This window comes from Phoca vitulina, unplaced genomic scaffold, assembly GCF_004348235.1.
Source record: "Phoca vitulina isolate PV1807 unplaced genomic scaffold, GSC_HSeal_1.0 scaffold10, whole genome shotgun sequence".
NCBI classification, from domain to species: Eukaryota; Metazoa; Chordata; class Mammalia; order Carnivora; family Phocidae; genus Phoca; species Phoca vitulina.
In genome coordinates this window covers 35,892,290-35,918,553 of record NW_022589713.1, presented here as the reverse complement: position 1 = coordinate 35,918,553, position 26,264 = coordinate 35,892,290, and positions in this window count along the sequence as shown.

Below are 26,264 nucleotides of genomic sequence, written 5' to 3'. Positions count from 1 at the left end.
GAGCCCGATGTGGGACTCGATCCCAGGACCCTGGGATCATGACTTGAGCTGAAGTCAGATGCCTAACCGACTGAGCCACCCAGGAGCCCCTGTTTGGGATATTTTAGATGAAGAAAATTCTCTTATGAGAGGTGACATATGAAAACTAAAAGATAAATCATAGCCAAATGGCTTTGAACACTTTAGAATGTTTTTTATATTTTTTAAATGGGCTTACATACTTTATAACATGGTATTTACTCAATCTGTTATGACAGTATTTCTACTTTTTAAGTACTCTTCTACAGCATCATTTTAACAATTTATCTGAAGTGAAATTAACACACCAAAAAATTAAATATCACCTATAATCCCACCACTTAAACACAATCATATAATGAAGTTAAAATTCTCCATTTTTCTGTTTTTTTCTCCCATCCTTCCAATCTCTATGCCCCTGTGGCTAATCCCTGCTGCGCACTGGGAAGGATCACTAGTAAAAATATGGTTGGTGGCTCGATTGCCTACAGCACTCTATCAAGATTCTTGCATTTAATTCAAGTACCATACTTGGAAATTTGGAAAGCCTCGGGAGTTCTCTCATTGCTCTTTTGCCTAGAAATCATTTTACCTTGCCCATGGAAGTCCCAATGGCTGCAAAACCTGTCAGTTCCCTTTTAACTGCGTGAATGAACTATGAGCACCAAATAGCAGCTCCACAAACCACAGTAACGATGACAAATGAGGAGCATGAACTGTGTGCCCAGCAGCCAACTAAAGATTTTACCTACATTATCTTATTTAATCTTCACAACAACCCTACTCTACAATATCATGTAAATGTCCCCATTGTAAAGGGGGCTCAGGGATTAAAGGGGAGTAAAGGGGGCTCATTGTGAGGCTCAGAGATTAAATATATCGCCCAACATCACGTAGTAAGCGACGAGCAAAGGTTTAGGTGCACATCTGGCTGACTCTACCAGCCCTCCTCTGGACCAGGAGTTGGCCAACTACAGCCCAAAACAGCTCACCATTTGTTTTTGTACAGCCCATGAGCTAAGAATGGATTTTATGTTACAAATGGTAGAAAATAAGTTTTTTATGACACATAAAAATTACATAAAATTCAAATTTCAACACCCATAAATAAAGTTTTATTGGACCACAGGCACATTCATTCATAATGTATGGTCTCTGGTGGCTTTCATGCTGTTGTAGAGCAGAGCTGAGGAGTTGCAACAGAGACCAGTTGACCCACAAAGGCTAAAGTATTTACTATTGTCATATAAGAGAAAGTTTTTCAACCTCTCCTCTAGATAATCAAGCACCCCCCAGGCAGTAAATGAGTAATAAGCTGTCTCATTCTGAGCTGGATCAGCAAAACAGAGCCACTACACTATTATGATAATAAAAGGTTTGATATAGGAATCAGGTTTACAAGAAAGAGGAAGCAGCTGGAAGAGCCAAGATCTCCAGGCTACACCCAGAAGCTTAAGGAACCAGCCACTTTTAACCTCAACTTGAATCACTGGAGTAGGTGAGAAAGCAGAGCTGGTGGGGATCTCCAAGGAACCGTTACATCTGGCTGCACGACTGCAAAGAGGGAGCTTGTGGAAAGGTCTACAAAGCTGCCACGTCTGACAGTCAGTACCTCCTGAGAACGATGGCTTCTCCTTCACTTTCGCTTTCAAAAGCTCGGCAAGTTCCTCCCAGTGGTAAACTCTAACCCAGGACTACAGAAGAAGAGGGTTTCTGGGAAACATAGACTGGGCATAGAAGGGGGAGGTGATCATGCAGAGTTGAAAACACAACTCAGCATGCAAACCAAACTGTACTTGGCAACACCATAGGCAAGATTTACCCAGTGATAACCAGTACCTACAAAGAGCCTGCCATCTTGCCCACGGTGATGGGGATGTAGATTGGAGTCCTGGGGTCTCTTTTTGCCTAGCCTTCTACCTTATTCACAGTACCCACACTGCTTTTTCTTGGGATTGTGATCCAGACTTAAAACTCAATCCAGCCAACTGGTAACCCAGTATATTATCATCTTCATCATCATTATTGTCTTCATTGTCATGAAAAGGCACTTCCACTTAAAGAGTGCCTACTTCCTGCTTTGGCCTATTCTGGGTGATTTATAAACTTCATCTCATTTACTCTACCCACAATCCTTTCAGGTAATGAGGTTTAACCTCTTTTTACAGATGAGAAAACTGAAGTTTGAAGAGGTTAAGAAACTTGCTGAACTTCACAGCATAATGGCTGAGCCCGGACTTGTATCTCAGTGCTATGTGACTCCCAAACATAGCACACTGAACCACCATGCGACCTGCCAAAGCCAAGTTTCTCTCAAACCCAGCTTCTGGTATCCTTCTCTTCACTTTGGCCTACAAGTTGGAAAACCTTTGTTTGCTGGTCATCTAATTATCCACAACTATGCCCCCATGCTCCTTCCCTCAAGATAGAACCTTGAAAAGGTCCAGATTCAACTGGATTTCACTAAACTTCCTTGATCATAATATTAACTGCTGATTTCAACCTAGATGAGAGTGAGGATCACATATATTGCCCTTCTGGTTCTTTTTTTGCAATGCTGCACAGCATAGTATCTGCCCTACTAGTTCTCAAAATATAACTTGATCTAGGGTATTCCTGACTATGATAATAAAAAGCTATCTTAACAAATAGTCTTCTCTCCCAACACTCTATAGGGTAAGAGTTCAAGGGCAGACTCTGGCATGAGATTACCTGTTTTAATCCAGGCCCTACCACTTACCACCCATGCATGACCTAACCACTGAGCCTATGTTTTCTCACCTCTAAAACAGAGATGGAGGGGCTCCTGGGTGGCTCAGTCATTAAGCGTCTGCCTTTGGCTCAGGTCATGATCCCAGAGTCCTGGGATCGAGCCCCGCATCGGGCTCCCTGCTCAGCGGGAGACCTGCTTCTCCCTCTCCCACTCCCCCTGCTTGTGTTCCCTCTCTCGCTGTCTCTCTCTCTGTCAAATAAATAAAATTTTTAAAAATAAAAATAAAATAAAACAGAGATAGTAATCATATTTACTCCATACAGTGGTTATAAGGATTACATAAATCAAGATATACAAATAACTTACTGCAATGGGATACTTATTATAAGCACACACAGTTGGCTATGATTATGATGATTATCTTCATAAATCAAAGACATCAAAAAATACTGGCTTTTCAAAATGATATACAGTGCATTTTCTATCCAAGCAAGCCAATTTGAACAATTGTCTCTAGTATGATGAAACGGTTTCTCAGTATAATGATGATAAAAATAATTAATAGTAGTTAGCCAGTATGGCGCCTTGTGATTTTGAAATAGCTTCCTCATTAATCATAAGCATGCACAATCATTTTTGTTCATGGACTAAAACTCCAGCTAATGGATTCTGAACTGGGGCTGTGTCAGAGAAGCCAGAAGGTGTGTGAATTTTTGACGAAGCAGAGAAGGGCTTGGCAAGCTGGTGTTCAATAGCTAATGCATGCAGGACCCCGCGCAGCTGATCTGCATGCTAATTGCCTCACCAGAAACTAGATTCTGCAGGGCAGACACCCTGTTAATGACATGCTCTTTCTCCCGCTCTCCCTTCCCCACCCCCTTGTCTCTCTTCATCTTGCTCTCTATCACCATCACTTAATCTCACTGTCCCCAAAAAGGAAAAACGCTCCACCTTACCCTCAAAATGAAGCAAGAAGTCTGGAAATAGTGGTTCTTCTATGGAGTTTCCACAGCTAGAAAGCACTTGTCGAAATGACCCTTGGGATCCAGGCACACTAACTGGCTTTAAGTGTGAGAGTATAACATGGTCAGATTTGGGTTATAGAAAGATCTACTTGGAAACTTAGGGAAAGGGGATTGAAGAAAGATTAGCCTGAAAGCAGAGAGTATCTGTTACAATAATCCAGGGTGATATTATGTTCAAGGGGGCCTGCACAACATGTTGTAAAATGGGGAGAAATGGACAGATATGAGGGACATTTAAGAATAAGAACTAAACACTGATTGGACATGGGGCTGAGGGAAAAGGGGAGTCGAGGATGACCCCCAAGGATGAACCTGTCTCAGTCAATTGGATCCTCTGGGCTTAGAGATAATTAGTAATTTAAATTATCATCTGATTAAACAGCCTCATATGCCCAATTCATTAACACCATAGGTCAATATATTCATATCTACATGGAGACTACTCGCCCATTAGACACTGCAACAAAAGAATCGTTGACAGGGCTATTTAGGAAACAATCTCCTACTATCAATGTGTGCTATGCCAGCCACCAGCAAGGATATAGAGATGAATATGACATGTAACACGACATTTGCAAAGCAAAATTGTTAATGTTACACTAAGGTAAAAAATGCATTCTCTATGGAAATATACAGGAATGGGAGATAAATTCCAACCTACCAAAATGAACACTGGCTTCAGAAAAAAAAATGTGGTATCTAAACTGGTCCTTGAAGAATGAGCAGAATTTCAACAGGCATCGATAGATATGCTATTCCTGGTTGATGAAAAGGTTTGAGCAAAACCTCACAGGTATGTGACTGTACTTGCCATGCAACTGAAAGCCTGAATATTCCATTTCTTCTAGCCTTTAACATTAGATACATTATCAACATAACATGAGCTGGAAGAAACACATTAGATATACAGATCAATTTTGAAATGCATCTCACTTTGAGTAGATAAAATGGGGAAAAAAAAGTGATCATGAGATCAAGTAAAGCCAAGTATAACATAGGGAGCAGGGGGAGTCCAAGTAAGGGATACGTCTAGGAGCAAGGGTTTATACTTGATCTTGGACACAATGGTGGAACAGTCAAAAGCTTTTGAGAAAAACAGTGATGCTATCAGTTCTGTTACTTAAGATGAGGTGTTCAGTGCAAAAAGTCAAGAAAAAGACATAAAAGGCATAAAGGTCAGTAAAGGAGACATAAAATTCTATTTGCAGATGACAAGAATTTTTATATAGTAATTCCTAAGGAATCTATAAAATAACTAAAAGAGGGACACCTGGGTGGCTCAGTTGGTTAAGTGCCTTTGGCTCAGGTCATGATCCTAGCATCCTGGGTTCCAGTCCCGCATCAGGCTCCCTGCTTAGCAGGAAGCCTGCTTCTCCCTCTCCCCTGCTGTGCTCTGTCTCTCTGTCTCTCTGACAAATAAACAAATAAAAATCTTTAAAAAAAAAAAAAAAAGAACTAAAAGAACTAATACATAAATTGATCAATGCCACAGCATACTAGGTTAATATTCAAAATATATATGCTGGCATCAAATATTGGAAAATAATTTTTTAAGATTATTTCTGCACTACCACCAAAAAGCATAATATACTTTGGAATACATTTTTTAAAGATTTTATTTAATTTGACAGAGAGAGAGAGACAGTGAGAGAGGGAACACAAGCAGGGGGAGAGGCAGAGGGACAGGCAGGCTTTCCGCTGAGCAGGGAGCCCCACGCGGGGCTCGATCCCAGAACTCTGGAATCATGAGCTGAACCAAAGGCAGACACTTAATGACTGAGCCACCCAGGTGTCCTTACTTAGGAATACGTTTAACAAAAGACATGAACCTACAAAAAAGTGAACCTACATAACATTACTGAGAGAAATTAAAGAAAACCTAAATGAAGTGAGCCATATGACGTGCTGATGGAATGGCAGTCAGTTTTGTTAAGATGTCAGTTTCCCCCTAAACCCCGCTAATTTATCTATGCATTCGGTACAACCCATATCATAATGGCAAAGGACTTTTTCATAAAAGTTGACAAGACGATTCTAAAATTTATATGGAATGACAAATGACCTAGAATATCTGAAACAATTTGAAAAAGAAACACACCTATACTTACTACCCAACTTCCAGATTTATTATAAAACTACTGTAATCAAACTGTGTGGAGCTGGCATAAGACAAATAAATAAAGAGAACTGATAGTCCAGACAAAGCCTCGCAAGTATATTATTATTTCATTTTCAGGGCCCTGGGATTGAGTCCCACGTCGGGCTCTTTGCTCAGCGATTAGCCTGCTTCTCCCTCTGCCTGCCACTCCCCTTGCTTGTGCGCTCACTCTCTCTCTCTGACAAATAAATAAATAAAATCTTTAAATAAATAAATAAAATAAAAAACAAAGGCACCTAATCAATCCAGAGATAGGAAAATTCTTTAGTAAATGGCATTGAACAACTAGATACTCATATAGAAAAATGAACCTTAATCTCCATGTTACCCTATACTCAAAACTAATTCAAAATGACTCATAAGCCTAAATGTAAAAGCTAGATTATGTGGGAGAATATTTGCCTGAGGGTAGATTAAGTTTTCTTACATAGGACAAGGGAAGCAATGATAATCAAAGCTCCTTAATATTTACCCAAAGAAATTAAAAATTTATATCCATACAAATCTGTACATGGATGCTTATAGCAGCTTTTTTCATAATTGCCAGAACTTGGAAGCAACCAAGATGTCCTTCTAGGTGAATCTCATTATCATTCAGTGGGTAAATGGATAAAAAAAATAGTGGTACACCTGTACAATGGAATATTGTTCAGCACTAAAACAGAAATGAACTATCAAGCTATGAAAAGACATGGAGGAATTTACGGGGATATTACTAAGTGAAAGAAGTCAATCTGTAAAAAAGAAAAAAAGGCTACATACAGTATTATTCCAACCATATGACACTGTGAGAAAAGTAAAATTGTGGAGACTGTTTAAAAAAAAAAGTGTTGTCTGATTTGAGAGGAGGGAGGGATGAATAGCTAGAGCACAGAGGAATTTCAAGACAGTGAAACAATTCTGTATGATATAATAATGATGGATTCATGTCACTATACATTTATAAAAACACATAAAATGTACACTAAAAGTAAACCCTAATGTAAATTATGGACTTTGAGTGATAATGATATGTCAGTATTGACTCATTGACTGTAACAAATGTACCACTCTCTTGCCAGATATTTATGGTAGGTGAGGCTGTGTTTGGGGTTGGGGGGGGTGGAGGGCAGGGTATATATCAGAACTCTGTGTACTCTCCACCCAGTTTTGTTGTGAATCCAAAATGGCTCCAAAAACATAAAATATTTAGTATAGTCCCTGAAAAATAAAGCCCCAACAAATGTATGGTTTATTTCATAGGACCATTAAACCAAAAAAGCCTTAGGCCAACTCCATGCTGTATTCCCTTTTAGAAATTTTCCATCAGAGTTACCAAATATATTCTAGGGCATAAGGGGATGTTAGTAGGTTACCACATAAAACATCATTATATTAATTTAAAGGTTGATAAATATACCAGTCGATATAATTTGGGAATTTGGGGACTAATTAAGGGTAGGCAGGGTTTGGAGAAGGTCTTGAGGTTATAGGTATAGCTAGACCTATCCCAGAAGAAGATGAGCTCAGGGTCCTGAGAGAATCTGGTTACCAATGAATACCACTCCCTCCTTTAATATTTTCTAAAACTAAGCCCTAGGGCCTTCCCAGAGTTTATAGACCTAGGGTGAGCTCAATACATATGTCTATGCCCAAGCACCCAGTAAAATATATACACTTTCAAGGACAAGACAGTAGGTCTTGTATGATTTCAAACTGTCAATGAATAAATTAATTTCTATTTCCCCATCTTCTGAATGCCTATAATTCCCTTTACCTGGTTGTGGGGGAAAGCAGGACTTTAATCCATTGAGTTAAAAGACTTAAAAGGCAAATATTTGTGTGAGGTCACTTTTTAGACAGAATATATTTCCCAGGGGGAAAAAAATCTAGTGAATTGATTAACCAAAGGATTAATTTTCAGATAATTTCCTATTCTTGGACAGACAGAAAAGTGAGCAGGAGGATATCATAATGGGTCCACTGGCACTTGGCCCTAAGTAAAATTATATTATACATCATATTCAGAAATGATGCTGATTATATCTAGCTATACCAGGGCTTGGGTATCTGCATGCTTGACAATCTCCCCAAGGGATTCTGATGTTCACCAACATTACATACTCATTGCTCAGAGTGTTTAATCCCCATAGTAACCTCCAAGCTCTAGGAAACCTGGTTGTTTGGGTGGTATCTGGAAAACAAAAGTGGACAATAATGTGTTACTTTTATAGTACATGTAAGAACTTCTTTTCAAAAGGAAAGGGTTTTTATTTGCAATGTGCCACTTGGAAAAGTAGGTGAAATTTAAAGGCTTGAATGGTCAGAGGGGAGGGCACAAAGTGGCTGAAAGGCTGTGTATGAGCCAAGAGGAAACTGGTTTTACTCTTGCATGAGTGGGACAGAGAAGGAAAGGAGGGAAAGGAGGAAGAGGAGAGCTAATGTGTAATGATCAATTTGAGGTTGTGTTGCTGAAATATAACCCCCAATTCTGGATCCCCAAAGCCATTCCCACTCCCAAGTCTTCACTTAAGTCTACTGGGCACAGAAATTGTCCTGTGGAAAGAAGCTTTTGTGGAAATCAAGAAAATCACAGAGATTCATTTCTATGTCCACACGTTAGAGAACAAAAGGGGCATTAGAGGACTACTCACTGGTCCATAAAGGGAAGGTTGGAGACTTTCAAAGCCAGGATTTCTACAAAATGAAAAACCCTCTGGAAATTTTCAGGAATCTTGTAGATAGCCACAGGATAAGATATTTAAGGTTTAAACCAATCTTTCCTAGATCTGAAGAAGGACTAGCTAATATCTGACAGCTACACACAGAAGCATCCAAGTCAAAAGAAGCTAAGGTACCTTTTGAGAGATGCCTTAGCTTGAAGGTATAGGTTTTGAAATTGGATTTTGCCTGTGTAAATTATTGATTTTTGGCCATCTGAAGGACAAACTACAAAAACATCCATAATAAACATGCTGGTTACTCCTCTGCACAAAAAATCTACTGCTTGACTTTTTAACAAATGACATGAAGGGGGATAAAGGCAGCAGCAAGGCATCATTTTATAGAATGAGATTCTAAAAATAAATACAGTTGTGAAGATTGACAAATAACAAAGAAAGAAGGAGGAGAAATAACCCTTACCGTTCCTTTGAGTCGAGCACTCAATCCCCCAGAGTGTTTGGTCTTTATAGATATGTCATTTGAACAGCCCTTAGGTAGAGCTGTTTTAAACAGGCATATTTCATGATAGGCTGTGAGCACCAGTCCTAACACAGGGCATATTCCGTACCATACTATGTGACTGTAAAGCTTTCCACAAAGGAAAGCATAGAGCACTGTTGTGATAAAGGTTATGGATATTAAACTCGGTTGAATAGTGGCTAGAAAATCAAGCATGCTGATCAATCCACTTTAATCAATCTGTTGCTAGCTCCCCCAATGTTTAATTATGTGAAAACTTTGCCATAGATCCATACTCCTTCTGATACCATTCTAGGGTTAGAAAAAAGTCAGGGTCAGTATCAAAAATGGCCTGAAAAATAGTTATAAGTATTTGAAAAGATTTGCATAAAAATTTCACCCCTGCTTAGAGGCCAATGTGAAATCACTGTGTCCTTAAAATGTCCTATAATTCCAGGGTAGCATTTGCCATAAATTCTCTTCCCAGAGAAACTCTGCAAACAACAAAAGAACAAAAGACCTTATCGCTGGCCTTTGGAAAAGATAAAATTGCAGCATTATTTTTCACCACACAATCAGAGGTCTTTGCTCAAGGTCAAGCATATCCTTCTGCACTTGATGAGTTTGCTATAATTGCAATTGGTACCAAAAAGCAGGTGCCCCCAGAGCTCCAGTGTTTGTCAGCCAGAAGAGGAAAAGGGGCTGAGGCTGCTGGTCGTGTGACACTCTTCTGCTTTGAAAATGTCTGCAGTTTCTCTAAAGGAAGGATATAGCAGAAGAAGGAAAGAATACTCTTCCCCAAATTTAAGGCCAGCTGATTCATCAGGTCTTGACCAGCTAAAGTGGTTTCTGTGCATGCTACATTTTCACTCAAATGGTATATCTCTGGCTCTCTGACAACATTAGTAATAAAGAGCATGGTCTGATAACACAACGACAGCCAGGGAACATATGAGTTAAACCAGAAACAACCCCCTCACCAAATTCTGTACCAAAACCCTGTACCACCGTCTTAACTGGTTTGAATACAACATCACAAGAGGAAATCTGAATTACACAAAAATCATGGTATCGTGCCATTTATTACCATGTGTCATGTATCATCGGAAGTTTTTTGAGCCGAGGATTTATGAATATTCTCCCACCCTCTCCCAATCTTCCACCTCCACTCCCTGCAATCACTCTGACCTGATTCACCAACTTGGAGTACAATTAAGACATCTTTCATTTCTTCAAATGATCAAACTCTCCTCTGCCTTATTTTTTTAAGATTTATTTGAGAGAGAGAATGAGAGAGAGTGTGTGAGCAGGGGGAAGGGCAGAGGGAAAGAATCTCAAGTGGACTCCCTGCCGAACACAGAGCCTGACACGGGGCTCGATCCCACGACCCCGAGATCATGACTGGAGGGGAAATCAAGGGTCTCCCACCTGCCTTATTTTCAGGAAGTGTAGATTCCCTTCCCATCACCATTCTGACTTATCTTAGTACCCAAAGGGGATTGGTCCCCCTTACAATGCCATGAACAAAAGAAAAAAATTGAAATTCCAAGCAATCCACTACCTCTGACACATATGATGGCTCCGCGTCCTTGCCAACACTTGCTATTGTCCATCTCTTTTATCTTAGCCATCCTAGTGAATGTGAAGCAGCATCTCATTTTGGTTTTCATTTACATTCTTCTAATGATGAATAATGTTGAGCCTCTCTTCATGTGCTGAATGGACATTCACATATCTTCTTCAGATAAATGTCTATTTAAATTACTATACAATTTAAAATAATGCTATACAATTTATACAAACTATATATATATAAATATATATGTACATATATATTTATATAAAATTTACAGGTAGTTTCTCTCATTTTGTGGGTTGTCTTTCCATTTTCTTGATTTTTGTCCCTTAAAGTACATAAGGTTTTAAAGTTTAAGTTATATAGCATTCAGAATATACAAATAGCTTGTACAATTCAACAATAAAGAGACAAAAATCCAACAAAATTTGTGAAAAGGATTTAAATAGACATTTATCTGAAGAAGATCTGTGTATTGTGTTATTCAGATCTCCTATTTCCTTGTTGATCTTATGTCTAATTATTCTATCCATTATTGAAAATGGAATTTTAAAGGCCCCAACTATTAATGTTGAATTGTCTATTTCTCCCTATAATCCTGTCAGTTTTTGCTTCACATATTTTGGGGCTTTGTTGTTAGGTAAATATATCTCTATAATTGTTATATTTTCTTGATGGTTTGATTTTTTAATCTTTATAAAATACCCTTCTTTGTCTCTAGTAACAATTTTTGTCTTAAAGTCTGTTTTTTCTAACAATTATATAACCACCCTAGCTCTCTTTTGGTTACTATGTGCCTGGTGTACTTTTATCCATCCTTATACTTTCTACCTCTTCGTGTCTTTAAATCAAAAGTGTGTCTTTTGTAGACAAAATATAATGAGATCGTTTTAAAATCCATTCTCTCAAACTCTGCCTTTTGACTGGAGAGCTTAATTGACTTACATTTAATTAATTGCTCATAAAGAAGAATTTATATCTGCCATTTTGTCGTGTCTTTTTATACATATTATGTCTTTTTTGTTCCTCTGTTCCTTCATTACTGCCTCCTTTAGTGTTAAATAAATATTTTCTAGTGTACCATTTTAATTCCCTTGCTGTTTCTTTCACAATGCATTTTTTAAGGTTTTTTGTCTCTTTGTTGTTCGTTTAGTGATTGTTCTAGGGATTATAATTAATATCTTAAATTATAACAATCTAGTTCAGATTAATACCAACTCAATTTTAATAGTTTACAAAAATGTTCCTCTGTATTCATTCTCTTCCCCTTCTTCTGTGTTATTCTTGTCATTACAAATTACATTTTATACATTGTATCACCATCAACACATATTTATAATTATTTCTTTATGTGGTTGTCTTTTTCTTATTTTTTTTAAAAGATTTTATTTATTTATTTGACAGAGAGACACAGTGACAGAGGGAACACAAACAGGGGGAGTGGGAGAGGGAGAAGCAGGCTTCCCGCGGAGCAGGGAGCCCGATGCGGGGCTTGATCCCAGGACCCTGGGATCATGACCTGAGCCGAAGGCAGACACTTAACCAACTGAGCCACCCAGGCACACCTGCAGTTGTCTTTTAAATTAATAGGAGGAAAAAAGGTTATCAAAAAAAATTCTTGTCTTTTCCATTTACCTATGTAGTTATTTTTACTGATGTTCTTTATTTCTTTATGTGGATTCAAGTCACTATGTAATAACCTTTCATTTCAGCCTGAATGACTCTTTTTAGCATTTCTTACAGGGCATGCCTGCTAACAACAAATTTTCTCAGTTGGTCTTTATCTAGGAATGTTAATATCACCTTCATTTTTGAAGGATAGATTTGCTGGAAATCAAATTCTTGATTAAAATCTTTTTTCTCTCAACACATTGAATATATCATCCCACTAGGTTTTAGCTCCATGGTTTCTGAAGGGAAGCCAGTTGTTAATCATATTGAGGATCCCTAGTACAGGACAAGGCATTTTTCTCGTCTTATTTTCAAGAGTCTGTCTTTGACTTTTGAAAGTTTGACTATGATGTGTCTAGGTGTCAATCTCTTTGAATCCTACCTAGAGTTTATTAAAGTTCCTGGGTATACGTATTAATGTTTTTCATCAAATTTTAGGATTTTCTATGTACAAGATCAATGCCATCTGTGATAAGAGGTAGTTTTATTTCTCTTTTCCAATCTGGATGCTTATTATTTGGCTAATTTTTCTGACAAGAACCATTATTTACTCAAATATTCTTTCTGTTCCTTTCTCTCCTTTCCTTCTGAATTCCCAGGATGCATATGTTCTTTAACTTGATGGTGTCCCACGGGTTTCTGAGATTGTTCACTTTCTTCACACTTTATTCTGTCTTTTCTCATATGGGATAATTTTAAGTGATCTATCTTTAAGTGCACTGATTCTTTATTCTGCCAGCTCAAATCTGCTGTTGAATCTCTAAATTTCACTTCAGTTACTATATTTTTGGACTCCAGAATTTATATTTAGTTCTTGTTTGTAATTTCTATCTCTTCACTGACATTCTCTATTTGGTAAGACATTATTCTTATATTTCCTTTAGTTCCTAGACATGGCTTATCCTCCTAAATTTCCTTTCTAAATAGGTTCTTTGAATACCCACTTAAAAACCTTCATTTAATAAGTATAATGCCTGCATTTTCTCAAGGACAGTTTCTATTTACTGTCTTTTTTTTCCTGTGTATGCATCACACTTTCTTGTTTCTTTGTATGTCACATAATTTTTTGTTGAAAACTGGACATTTTAAGTAATATAATGTGGCAACTCTGGAAATCAGATCCTCCTCCCCAGGATTTGTTTTTGCTGTTTGTTATTGTTGCTGCTCTGTGTTTATTTAGTGGTTTTCTGAGCTAATTCTGTAATTTGTCTGTATTCTAGTTCTAATTGTGTTCTGTATTATGTGTGGCCACTAGATTCTTTGCCCTTTCAGGTTAATGGTCATCTCATGCTTGGATAGATTTGCCTAAATGCCTGGAAGCAGTAAGTCTCCCAGACTCTCCTGAGGGTCTCCATGTATATGCTGGGGCACATTTTCAACACTCAAGCAGGCAGTTTACAACTCTGTCTTAGCCTTCGCTTCCTGCTTGCACACAGCCTTAAAATCAGCTGGAGATGAGAGTTTAGAACCTTTTCAAGTTTTTTTCTGGGAATAGACACAGCTCTACATATAAATGTAATTCTTTATATTTCTAGGAATATGCTGAATCCTTCCGAAGTCCTCTATATACATCTTATTTCCCAGCTTCTCCTTTTAGATTTTTTGTTCAGCTTGTTGTTTGCCCCAACTATTATTACCGCTTCAGGCAACTGCAAGGTTTAATAAGTGCCACTGATAATTTTAGATAAATGGCCCTGGAGAAAAGACTACAGTGGGCCAGCTTTGAGTCAGTTCAAATAAAAACAAGCCTTCTTAGGGGGACTTCCCAAGGGACTGACGTACTTGTCAAATAATGTCAGTTATATGGTAATTGAGCTTAGAGGAGCTCCAATCATATTCTGCCCATTCAGAGGCTGTTGCACTGCTGGCATTCAGTGTATGCTAGTGGTCTCCAAGGTTACCACTGAGCTGGCAAGAATGGGAATAGGCTAAGCAAGTTAAAACACCACAAAGCTTGGTGTTCTTTCTGATTCAGAATTTTCTCAAATAAATATTCTTCAAATTGTTGCAATCACTTGGTTAATTTCCAGGGTTATTGAAAACATTGATTTTCCACTGTTCTCACTGCTTTATGGAGGAGAGGATTTTTGAAGGTCCTTATTCTACCATTCCTGCTGATGTCACTTTATCCCATGATTTTTAAATAGCTTTTTCAGTGGTTTTATTATCCGCCTTCATATGTACCCAGTTACACACCCTTTCTTGTCCTATGACTACTAAAAGTCAATCAGGATCAAACTGGAAAAAAAAAAAAGCTCTATATAGATCAATTAAAAAAACAACCCATTTGATCACCACTGTCCACCCTGCATAGACATGACAGTTTGTCATGCTTCACTTATCAGAGTCACATGGCAAGTGGACACATTGCAAACAACCTCTTCCAGGTTAGAAAACGTGCTTTATCCATTCCTCTTTCCTCACTACTTGGTTCATTTTCTAAAAGTCTTCTAAAATTTTAATCGAATTAAAGCCTGCCCAAAGTTAAATACACTGCATACATTAATGACAAAAAAGCAATAGTGCTCTGTCCCAGAGTAAACCACTTGCAACAATTTATGTCTTGAGTTCTTTGAAAGATTATCACCACATTTTAAATAATATGTTTATACTACTAGCTCTTCATTTATCAAATTTAGATATTATTATTTCCTTACTGCTATGATAACTTCAAAAATGTTAATGTTTAGGTCATTATTTTTAGTTTTTCTATTAGTTACCTTTACTTTAGATTATTAATGCAATATAGTTCTTTTTCCACCAACTAGAAATGGAATCTTACTCCCCACATTTGTAAGAAAAGGATCTTTGCAACCCTATCTTTCCTTCACATTTCCTCCCTCTTTCATTTTCTTAACTTCATTTAGGAATACTTTTATTTTTCCATTGTCAAAGTTGATAATATTTACATTCTGTTCTGACACATTTTTAATTTTTGCACTTAGTCTGTAAGTTAGCCCTATATGTTGAAAACCAGTAGACAATATTTCCATTACTATTACTCTGTTGTTCACAGTGCAGCTAAGTAGAAACTATAATGAAATTTCCTTCTCTGAGATGACAATGTAATTGTCTCTGTGGCACTCAAAGGGGAATGCTCCTAATGACAAGGTCACATGAGTTTCCTGTCCTCACTTCTCCCCCCCACTCCCACTAATTGCTCAAACCTTGATGCATTTCAGCTTGCCACTTATGTGACCATAATTTTTCTGTACTTTTTTAAAAGTCAATTTTGCCTTTCATCATGATTCTGATGGCCCTCCTTGAACCATAAGCCCCATAGTTAGTTCTTAGTAAATATTTATTGAAATTAAATTATTTGAATTACCAGCCTATCCTCACTAATAAATGCAATGTTAAAATATTGCTATTTTCCAGGGATTCTGTATGTGATTACTGGCAGAAGAAGAGAGAGATTATTCAGTATGTCCCTTTAGGATAAATTCCAATGCAATTTTTGGCAGTACCACGGTTTCCTGAAATGTTTATTGGCAATATTGGTATCATCCCACACGTGTATGGGATGTATGACTTCCAGAAATCACAATGACCTTGCTGTACTCAATATTAACTAGCCAAAAGGGAAATAAATATTTTATTTTTTCCATAATTGAACTAAAATTGTTTTATCTGTCAGGTTCTAAATAAAAAGCATCTGGCTCAATTTAAAAGGTTTACCTAAGGAGTTTGATTCCCAAAGAGCATGCACATAATGAAGAATTACAATAATCAAATCCTGAGAAGGAAGAAAGAGCCCATGAGCAAAATATTGACAGTGATTAAAGGTAATGCCATTGGGGGAAATAAGCAGCCTTAATTGTCAAGAGAGAGGATGATTTCTAGCCTCCTAAGACAAACTTTACAAAGCCACTCATACAGCCTTTCCCATCCAAATATATACCCCTGCCAGTTCTCCTGGAGCATGGGTTCCAACGTGGGTCCTCGGACCTCTATGAAAGAGCTTCAGCAAGTTGGGAAATCTCCTGTATCTATTTAAAGAATTTCTGGGTAGAAGGTTTACAGATTTAATTGATTTCTAAAGGGTTCTAAGACCACAAAAACGTTGAGCTCACTGCCACAGATTAAATATGCTTCTTGGGGGGGCACCTGGGTGGCTCAGTCAGTTAAGCGTCTGCCTTCAGCTCAGGTCATGATCCTGGGGTCCTGGGATTGAGCCCCATGTTGGCCTCCCTGCTCAGCAGGGAGTCTGCTTCTCCCTCTACCCCTACCTCTGCTCCTCCCCCTGCTTGTGCTCTTTCAAATAAATAAATAAATCTTAAAAAAAATAAATAATAAATAAATAAATAAATAAATATGCTTCTTAGATATCATATGTTGACAGTCCAACCCATAAGCAAATATACCCAAGACTTCTTTAGAAGGGCTACTAATTCTGTCACAGCCACCCATAACTTACCTCTCTTCTTTATGAATTAATTAGTCAAGCTACCACACTAGATACCTCCCTTTCATTTTTCTTATTCCATGCCTATTAGAAATATCACATAGCCTAAAGAAAATTTAAAATAAAGCCTAAACATCCTGAACAGTATCTTCATAACCTTCAGAGCCATTGGGTAATAGCAAAATAGCTGCCAAAAATCTCACTAAAAAGTATAAACCAAACATGGTAACCATCTAGTTCACTCTATTAAGGCCTGGAGAGCAGAAAGTAGTAAATGCCCTTGTCCTCCTTAGATAAACACATGCATTCCAGGTTGAGGACAATACATTTCATGGAAACATAGGGGCCTGAACCTCCAGTGAAGTTTCTGGGATCTAGTGCTCTGGGGTATGTTGAGAGATCCCTCCAAGTGGCAGAAACATGCTACCACTTGAGCCTCCTACCATTAAGAAAAAGTCACGATTTTTCAACTGGTCCCCGGAATTGAGCTGTATATCTACCAGACCACTCTGAGCACCCACGACATCAGCCTGAGATGTAAGAAGATCTGGATCTCTACAAACAGAATATCGCAGGCGGTTGGTTTTGAGGTACGAAGCGGGGAGCCGTGATTCCGCGGGCAGATATCGGAGGATAAACGGAGGCGGGAGGGTGCCTGGCTGTGGAGATCCTACACTGCCGGTGAGTGACAGCCTCGCGCGCTGCGGATGGGCGCAGACTCGCAGACCAGTAGCGGCGGGGAAAGGACTTTAGGGCAGCCCCTGGGGCAGAAACCAGAAGCGGTGAGGTCACACGGGCGAACTGGGAGTGGCTGGCGGTTTTAGAAGCACAAAGGGCAGAGACGAGCCCCGACCTGGAGGCAGGACTGGAAGCGCTGCGGAGGGGTGCACAACCCAGGACGCTGCAGTTTATAGCAGCACGGACAGAAACGGAGACAGTGTGGCCTGGAGAGCTCACTGAAGAACAGACTGCGGTCTCTCTGCTCTGAGGCAGAGGGTTGGAAATGGTCTCTTCTGCTCTGACTCACGGAAGAGACGCGGAAAGCCGCCAGAGAACAAAAGCCCCAAAAACTGATTCCCGTTGAGCCCATCCCCCACAACAGGGGGGGCAGGGCAACTCTGCCCAAACAGGGTTGCCTGAGTAACAGCACGGCAGGCCCCTCCCGCAGAAGGCAGGCTGGGGAAACAAGAGGCCAGCAACCCCAAGGTCCCAAGAAAACAGGTGCATCTTGCTTGGGTTCTGGGCAATAATTTGGACTCTATACATTCCCTCAAACACCCATCAACAGAATGACTAGGAGGAGGAGCCCCCAAAATAGAAAAGACTCAGAGATTATGACTTATGCTGCAGATTTACAAATGGATGCAGATATAACCAAGATGTCGGAGATGGAATTCAGGCTAGCAATTGTGAAGACAATGACTAGAATGGAGAAATCAATTAATGGCAACATAGAGTCTCTAAGGGCAGAAATGAAAGGTGAATTGGCAGAACTTAAAAATGCTATCAATGAGATCCAATCCAATCTAGATAATCTAACAGCTAGGGTAACTGAGGCAGAAGAACGAATAAGCGACCTGGAAGACAATATAATAGATAAAAAGGGAAAAGAGGAGGCCAGGGAAAAACAACTCAGAATCCATGAAAATAGAACCAGAGAAATAAGTGACACCATGAAGCATTCCAATGTCAGAATAATTGGAATCCCGGAGGGAGTAGAGAGAGAGAGAGGACTAGAAGATGTATTTGAGCAAATCGTAGCTGAGAACTTCCCTAATCTGAGGAATGAAACAAACATTCGCATCCTAGAAGCAGAGAGGACCCCTCCTAAGATCAAGGAAAACAGGCCAACACCCCGGCATGTAATAGTAAAACTTGCAAATCTTAGAACCAAGGAAACCATCTTAAGGGCAGTTGGGGGAAGAGATTCCTTACGTACAGAGGGAGGAACATCAGAATAATGTCAGACCTATCCACAGAGACATGGCAAGCCAGAAAGGCCTGGCAAGACATATTCAGGGTACTAAATGAGAAGAACATGCAGCCAAGAATACTTTATCTGGAAAGGCTTTCATTTAGAATGGATGGAGAGATGCAGATCTTCCACGACCGGCAGAAACTGAAAGAATATGTGACCACTAAGCCGGCCCTGCCAGAAATATTAAGGGGATTCTATAAAAGGAGAAAGACCCCAAGAGTGATATACAACAAATATTCACAGGGACAATCTATAAAAACAACGTCTTCACAGGCAACATGGTGACAATTAATTCATATCTTTCAATAATCACTCTCAACATGAATGGCCTAAACGCTCACATAAAACAGCACAGGGTTGCAGATTGGATAAAAAGACAGGACCCATCCATATGCTGCCTACAAGAGACTCATTTTGAACCTAAAGATACATCCAGACTGAAAGTGAAGGGATGGAGATCCATCTTCCATGCCAGTGGACCTCAAAAGAAAGCTGGGGTAGCAATTCTTATATCAGACAAATTATATTTTAAACTAAAGTCTGTAATTAGAGACACAGAAGGACACTATATCATTCTTAAAGGGTCTATCCAACAAGAAGATCTAACAACTGTAAATATCTATGCGCCCAACATGGGAGCAGCCATCTACATAAGCCAACTGTTAAGCAAAATAAAGAGTCATATTGATAACAATACGTTAATTGTAGGAGACCTCAATACTCCACTCTCAGCAATGGACAGATCATCTAAGCAGAAAATCAACAAGGAAACCAGAGCTTTGAATGATACATTGGACCAGATGGACCTCATAGATATTTACAGAACATTCCACCCTAAAACAACAGAATACTTATTCTTCTAGAGCGCACATGGAACTTTCTCCAGAATAGACCACATACTGGGTCACAAATCAGGTCTCAACCGATACCAAAAGATTGAAATTATTCCCTGCATATTCTCAGACCACAGTGCTTTAAAACTGGAACTCAATCACAAGAAAAAATTTGGCAGAAATTCAAACACCTGGAAGCTAAAGACCACTCTGCTCAAGAATGTTTGGGTCAACCAGGAAATCAAAGAAGAACTTAAACAATTCATGGAAATCAATGAGAATGAAAACACAATGGTCCAAAACCTATGGGATACTGCAAAGGCAATCCTAAGGGGGAAATACATAGCCATCCAAGCCTCACTCAAAAAAATAGAAATATCCCAAATTCACCAACTAACTCTACACCTTAAAGAACTAGAGAAAAACCAACAAACGAAACCTAAGCCATGCATTAGAAGAGAAATAATTAAAATTAGAGCAGAAATCAATGAATTAGAAACCAGAAACACAGTAGATCAGATCAACGAAACTAGAAGTTGGTTCTTTGAAAGAATTAATAAGATCGATAAACCACTGGCCAGACTTATCCAAAAGAAAAGAGAAAGGACCCAAATTAATAAAATGATGAATGAAAGGGGAGAGATCACCACTAACACCAAGGAAATAGAAACAATTATTGGAAATTATTATCAACAACTATATGCCAATAAACTGAGCCATCTGGATGAAATGGAGGCCTTCCTGGAAACCTATAAGCTTCCAAGACTGAAACAGGAAGAAACTGACAACCTGAATAGGCCAATAACCAGTAACGAGATTGAAGCAGTGATCAAAAACCTCCCAAAAAACAAGAGTCCAGGGCCTGATGGATTCCCTGGGGAATTCTAACAAACATTCAAAGAAGAAATACCTATTCTACTGAAGCTGTTCCAAAAAATAGAAACAGAAGGAAAACTTCCAAACTCATTCTATGAGGCCAGCATTACCTTAATCCCCAAACCAGGCAAAGACCCCATCAAAAAGGAGAATTTCAGACCGATATCCCTGATGAATATGGATTCCAAAATTCTCAACAAAATCCTAGTTAATAGGATCCAACAATACATTAAAAGGATCATCCACCACGACCAAGTGGGATTTATCCCCGGGATGCAAGGGTGGTTCAACATTCGCAAATCAATCAATGTGATAGAACACATTAATAAGAGGGGGGAGAAGAACTATATGGTCCTCTCAATTGATGTGGAAAAAGCATTTGACAAAATACAACATCCTTTCCTGATTAAAACTCTTCAGAGTATAGGGATAGAGGGAACATTCCTCAAGTTCATAAAATCCATCTATGAAAAACCCACAGTGGATATCATCCTCAATGGGGAAGAGCTGAGAGCCTTTCCCTTAAGATCAGGAACACAACAAGGATGCCCACTCTTGCCACTACTGTTCAACATAGTATTAGAAGTCCTAGCAACAGCAATCAGACAACAAAAAGAAATAACATGTATTCAAATTGGCAAAGAAGAAGTCAAACTCTCTCTTTTTGCAGACGACATGATACTTTATGTGGAAAACCCAAAAGACTCCACCCCCAAATTACTAGAACTCATACAGCAATTCAGTAATGTGGCAGGATACAAAATCAATGCACAGAAATCAGTTGTTTTCTTATACACTAACAACGCAACTGTAGAAAGAGAAATTAGAGAAACGATTCCATTTACAATAGCACCAAAAACCATAAGATACCTCGGAATAAACCTAACCAAAGAGGTAAAGGATCTATACTCTAGGAACTACAGAACACTCATGAAAGAAATTGAAGAAGACACAAAAAGATGGAAAAATATTCCATGCTCATGGATCGGAAGAATAAACGTTGTTAAAATGTCTATGTTACTCAGAGCAATCTATACCTTCAATGCCATCCTGATCAAATTTCCAATGACATTTTCAAAGTGCTGGAACAAACAATCCTAAAATTTGTATGGAATCAGAAAAGACCCCGAATCACCAAGGAAATGTTGAAAAAGAAAAACAAAGCTGGGGGCATCACGTTGCCTGATTTCAAGCTATATTACAAAGCAGTGATCACCAAGACAGCATGGTACTGGTATGAAAACAGACATATAGACCAATGGAACAGAATAGAGAGCCCAGATATGGACCCTCAACTCTATGGTCAAATAATCTTTGACAAAGCAAGAAAAAACATGCAATGGAAAAAAGACAGTCTCTTCAATAAATGGTGCTGGGAAAATTGGACAGCCACATGCAGAAGAATGAAACTCGACCATTCTCTAACACCATTCACAAAGATAAACTCAAAGTGGATGAAAGACCTCAATGTGAGACAGGAATCCAACGAAATCCTAGAGGAGAACATAGGCAGTAACCTCTTTGACATCGCCCACAGCAACTTCTTTCAAGATACATCTCCAAAAGCTAGTGAAACAAAAGCAAAAATGAACTTTTGGGACTTCATCAAGATAAAAAGCTTCTGCACAGCAAAAGAAACAGTCAACAAAACAAAGAGGCAACCCACAGAATGGGAGAAGATATTTGCAAATGACACTACAGGTAAAGGGCTGATATCCAAGATCTATAAAGAACTTCTCAAACTCAACACCCAAAAAACAAATAATCAAGTCAAAAAGTGGGCAGAAGATATGAAAAGACACTTCTCTGAAGAAGACATACAAATGGCTAACAGACACATGAAAAAATGTTCATCATCATTAGCCATCAGGGAAATCCAAATCAAAACCACACTGAGATACCACCTTACACCAGTTAGAATGACAAAAATGGACAGGGAAAGAAACAACAAATGTTGGAGAGGTTGTGGAGAAAGGGGAACCCTCTTACACTGTTGGTGGGAATGCAAGTTGGTACAGCCACTTTGGAAAACAGTGTGGAGGTTCCTCAAAAATTTAAAAATAGAGCTACCCTATGACCCATCAATTGCACTACTGGGTATTTACCCCAAAGACACAGATGTAGTGAAAAGAAGGTCCATATGTACCCCAATGTTCATAGCAGCAATGTCTGCAATAGCCAAACTGTGGAAAGAGCCAAGATGCCCTTCAACAGATGAATGGATAAAGAAGATGTGGTCCATATATACAATGGAATATTACTCAGCCATCAGAAAGGATGAATACCCAACTTTTACATCAACATGGATGGGACTGGAGGAGATTATGCTAAGTGAAATAAGCAGAGAAAGTCAATTATCATATGGTTTCACTTATTTGTGGAACATAAGGAATAGCATGGAGTACATTAGGAGAAGGAAGGGAAAAATGTCCGGGGGCGGGGGGGAGTTGGAGAGAGAGATGAACCATGAGAAACTATGGACTCTGAGAAACAAACAGGGTTTTAGAGGGGAGTGGGGAGGGGGGATTCGTTAGCCCGGTGATGGGTATTAAGGAGGGCACGTACTGCATGGAGCACTGGGTGTTATACAAAAACAATGGATCGTGGATCACCACATCAAAAACCAATGAGTATTGTATGGTGACTAACATAACATAATAAAATTTAAAAAAAAAAGTCACAGTGCTTGGTGGCCCTCTTGGGTTTTAGAGGTAACATACACCACACTTTGATGTACTTCTCTACCCCATTTCCTTTTGATTCCAATGGCTGTCAACTTAAGTGAGGCTAAGGGCAAGTGGAGATTCTCCAGCTTGTCCAAGCTGCTTATGAGCAGCCCTAACACTTGACTCAACAAATCTGATAAGACTTGATGGGCTTACGGAAGAATGTATTACTCTGTGGAAAATTCCATAAGATTTTAATGGCAATCTCTTGGTTTGAGGGACAAATAGCCCTTTTCAAGCTATTGTCCTTTTGAAAAACATCTCTTGGTTTGCTACTGGGGAAATGAAGACCCAACACCTCACCATGGGATGCCAGCAGGCCATGTAACTTCTCCTTGTAACATCACATATTAAGTATTGTTTAATTAATGGCAACACCATAAACTCAGGCACAGTCAACAAAACTATAATCATATAATTGATATATATTTATATATTTACCTATATTAAAGATAGATAGATGATGATAGATAAATGATGATAGATAGATGATAGATAGATAGATAGATAGATAGATAGATAGATAGATGATAGAATTATATAGAGAAAGAGAGAGAGATGAAGAACTGGGACACATCTTAGAGGTATAAGTTATTTGCCTGAGTAAGCGGTTTACACTCCCTGAATATTCACTCATGTCTTCTGCCACCTCTCCCTCAGCCCCCACTTATGGCCTCCTGAGGAGTTTCCTCTAACCAGTGATCTGAGGAGAGAAAAAAAGAAGTTTAGCTTACAGACAGTTCCAGAATACAGTGCCATCACCAACCAGAAGGGGACTGTGGACAACCTGATAACCCTCCTAATGGGTAGCCATGAAAGACAGTAAAGAGAAGTTTTCCCCATGGGTAGAAGATTGAATAAGATATTAGTTATCTTTTGCTCAGTAAGTTGTGGTCAAACAAACCCAAAACATGCTTACAATAAAGGTTATTTGTCACTCATTATCATGTTGGGTGAGCCATAGCTTTGTTCTACATGTTTTCTCAGTCCTATATCCAGAATGAAAGAGTATCCCCCATCTATGGCATTGCATTCTTATGTTAGAGTGAAAAGAGACAATGTCAAAACTCATAATGCCATTCTGATGTTTTACCTGAAGGTGCCAGATGTTATTTTTGTTGTTGTTGTTGTTGTTGTTGTCTTTTTTTCTTTTAAGATTTTATTTATTCATTTGAGAGAGAAAGAGAGCAAAGAGGGAGAGGGAGAAGCAGATTCCCCACTGAGCAGGTATCCTGATGAGGGGCTCCCTCCTAGGACCCTGGGATCATGACCTGAGCCAAAGGCAGACATTTAACTGGCTGAGTCACCCAGGTACCCCTCCAGATGTTATGTCTGGTTATATTCCATTGGTCATGTCACATGGCAAAGCCTAATCAACTGTCTCTACAGGGAGAACTATCAATCACATGACAATGGATAGGCTCTATAATTCTTTAATAGGAAGGAGTGTGAATAATTAGGAAAATAGTATAATCTACCACAAGCAATACATATCATTATTCACTTTTACTGGAAATAGAAACTTTTCAAGATATGATTCAAGACCTATTCATAGGGGGTGGCTGATAGTTTAGCTGGATCAGAGAGAGTCCCATTGTGGAGGAAACTCTTAGTAATCAGATGATTTATCTAGTGAATGTCAGTCAGCCTCTGTCTTCAGCCAGTGAACTCCTGAACTAAGTGGCTATGCCAACAGGCACAGAGAAATCTCCCCATGAAAGTCAACTGGCTGTGACCACCAGTGAGTTTGCCAATTGCCAGCAGCAGCAACCAACCCTAAGCTCTGATTATAAACACATTTCCTTGGAGTGAGGGCAAAGCAACCTACATTATCTTGTAATAGGTTGATTGCATTAGACCCCTTCCATCAAGGTGAGGACACTGATTTTTCCACCCCACTAGAATAATCACTATTTCTGGATTTGAGTAGTGACAAGATGTCCTTACAAATTGTTCCTGCTGTCTCTCAATCATTTTGAAACCTGGCTCTCCAGCCTTCCCACTGATTCTGGGGGCTACACAATATCCTCCCAATAAAGCCCTTTTCAGCTCAGAGTCAGTTTCTGCTACTTGCAACTAAGACTTTAGACCAAAAAACAAAGCCCTTGGGATTTCCATGCAGTCATTTTCCTTCTGAAATAAAGCCCTAAATTCCCAACTTCTCAAAATCCTACCATTTACAAAAAACATGGATGAAACTTGAGGGCATTATGCTAAGTAAAATAAGTCAGACAGAGAAAGACAAATATTGTATGATCTCACTTATATGTGCAACATAAAAAAAAAGGACTCATAGAAAAAGAGAGCAGATTGGTGGTTGCCAGGATGGGGGGTTGGGGAGTGAGAGAAAGGAGTGAAAATAGTCAAACTTCCAGTTATATAAAATGAATAAGTTCTGGGGCTGTAATGTACAGCATGGTATACAGTATATATAGTTATTAATATATATAATTAACAATACTCTTGTATATTCGAAAGTTGCTAAGAGAGTAGATTCGAAAAGTCTATGAAAAGAAAGTATAACTATGTGAAGAAATGGATGTTAACTAACCTTATTTTGGTGACCACTTTGCAATATATACATATATTAAACCATAACCTACACAGATTTTATCTCAACAACAACAAAAAATTCTCAACATTTCCACAAATGAAGAAGAAAGGAGTTTCCTGTTTCTTAGAATTAGAGGCCTGACACCCAAGCTGTAATCAAATCAATCCAAGAGGAATTTCTTAGAGTTTCAAGTTTAGACTGCCTAGGCAAAACAAGAGCTAAATTGAGCAATTCTCCACTGAATTTGCTCAGTGCAGGCAGCAAAGCTGTCATTCATTTTATAAAATGCTTCTTTTTCTTTAAACTATTGTATATTTCCTTGGATATTCTGGCATCCTTTCTGTATATTTCCTTTTCTCTGCATAAAACAAGTCAAATTAGGCAGCTCTATGCAAAATATAGCAGTAATTGCTACCATGTCTGTAAGTTTTCCCCAGGCATCTTTGCAAAGAAGATGTGCATCTAGCAGCTTCTTAGTGACCAAAACTAAAAAGAATCCAGGTAATTCCAAAGCAATCTCCTAGCACTTGTCTCGGTCTGCTGGATTTTTTTTTTTTAAGTCTTTATGC